This window comes from Salvelinus sp. IW2-2015, unplaced genomic scaffold (assembly GCF_002910315.2).
Source record: "Salvelinus sp. IW2-2015 unplaced genomic scaffold, ASM291031v2 Un_scaffold10308, whole genome shotgun sequence".
In the NCBI taxonomy this organism is placed as follows: domain Eukaryota; kingdom Metazoa; phylum Chordata; class Actinopteri; order Salmoniformes; family Salmonidae; genus Salvelinus; species Salvelinus sp. IW2-2015.
Window position 1 is genome coordinate 1 of NW_019951566.1, and position 2,074 is coordinate 2,074.

At 41.0% G+C, this 2,074-nt stretch overlaps 1 long non-coding RNA gene across 1 annotated transcript; it reads right to left on the bottom strand.

Moving 5' to 3' along the window:
- Positions 1-2: 2 nt before the first annotated feature.
- LOC112079920 (uncharacterized) lies at positions 3-1,679 on the bottom strand. The gene is made up of 3 exons (XR_002896084.2): positions 1,573-1,679; positions 1,134-1,249; positions 3-89 (listed from the first exon to the last, which is right to left on the bottom strand). It is a non-coding gene; the product is annotated as an uncharacterized lncRNA (long non-coding RNA).
- Positions 1,680-2,074: the final 395 nt, after the last annotated feature.

Sequence of the window (2,074 nt, forward strand, 5' to 3'; positions counted from 1 at the left end):
AAGTCAAACTCACCAATAGGAAGCATGGGTTGATTCTCACAGTACACTCTTGGGCAATAGCCAAAGTCCCCTTGTTGGTACTTATCCAGCTGCAAACCAAAAACTATTTCAGTGTGAAACATGGTCACACAGCTAGCCCAAGAAAGCCAAACTAACTACATAAACYGACAGGTAGAATTTAGAACAGGGGTCTCCAACCTTTTCTAGCATGAGCTACTTAAAACCAACAYAAAAATGAAACATGTCACGAGCTACATTTTTATTTTATAGCTTTCAAATAGTTGTTTTGTCAATATACCTGGTAAAATAATGGTTAATAGACAACCAAGTGGCCCCATAAAATTATATTTCAAATTTTCCTGAATTCTCTTTTCACTGTTTTATTTCTCCTGGTTTGGGATTATTATTATTAACATTTGCTCAATATTACATTTCTTCATAGAGAAAGAAGGAAAATGGTTGTTCTGAGTCCATGTCAAAGCTTAAAAATCACACGAGAAGACCATTTTTGAGGTCTGGGAAAAAAACMAACCCATTTTAATTTGAGTGTAATTTACCCTTTAATTGCACATCTCACAAGAGAGGAATGCGTCAGTCTAGTGATGTTGCTGCTGTTACCTACTGCTGTTACCTACTGCTGCAGCACGTCATGACAGAGTTTGCAAAACAAATCGGCACCTCATTGATACAAATAATCATCACGATAGTTCTGTCAGATAAGCCTACTTTGCAATATGCATTTAATTGAGAATGTTTTTTGGGAACGTTTTTTCCAGTCTACCCAAAAAAGGTCGCTAACTGGCTACACACAGACAAATGAGCACCCTAAACAGACAGGGGCAATATTGCTGGAAATTAAATTGGCAGATTGTGTTACGTTTGGCTTTTTAAGCCAATAGTGGCTAACTAGGGGTTGGACAATGTCAATGTGGCTTTGATAGCCGGGAGCTTTACATTTATGACAGTTTGCCACGGAACACATGAAAAAAATGCATGTAATTTCAYAATTGATTGGCGAGCTACTCCTAGGTGGGCTGCGAGCTACTGGTAGCTCACAGTCTACCTGCTGGAYACCCCTGATATAGAGATTATCCAGACTCCAGAACAATATATACAGATGTAGGGTTTACTACCATCTGAGCGATGCCTCTGTTGGTGAGGATGTAGCGTGCGTGGATCAGCCCGTACAGCATCTCTGCTGCCTGCTCTATCAGGTCACTCTGGTTGGGGTTGTCCTCCAGCTCCTCATCTGACAGACAGACATGACAGTGAGGCTTTCAGATCAACACACAAGGTACACAGAAGCCWATAGTGACATGGTGRATGAATAAAGCACTGGGAGGCAGCATTATAGCYTCTYCAGGTCTTTCCTTTCTTRATACACACACATAAATGAGGCTTTCAGATCAACACAAGGTAGACTTCAGCCTATAGATGAATCAAAGTATGTAGTCACAGTACTGTGTCCTTGGGTCTTTTGAAAGGCACMTGTAAATACAAACACAAGTGATAAATTAGCCTATAGGAAGTGTCAGTGTGAAGTCATGCCAGACGGTGTAGTGATGAGCTCACCTGGCTCCAGGTCCAGGATCATGTCAAGGGCCTGGCGGTAGTGAGGCACCTGCTCATTGAGCCCTGTCAGGTTAAACTTGTCCTGAATGTAGTCCTCATCAACCTGGTAAAGTGGATGGATCAACATGGTTAGGAGGGAAAAGGAAAAGACCAGGAGCCCAAAGAGAGTGGACCACCGCAACGCAAGACTTTTCAGATCTGCCCTGAATGCAATTACTTAAGGATCCAATCTGGTCATATAAAAACGGAATGTCAAAATGAACTGGTTATACAGGTTCATTGAAGGAAATAAAGAAAGTTTGATTGATCCATTAGGCTTGTCCATTTGTTGGTGAAAAACGTGTGTGCAGCGCAAACCTCATATCAAGCCTTGATTGAATATACACTGCTCAAAAAAATAAAGGGAACACTTAAACAACACAATGTAACTCCAAGTCAATCACACTTCTGTGAAATCAAACTGTCCACTTAAGAAGCAACACTGATTGACAATAAATTTCAC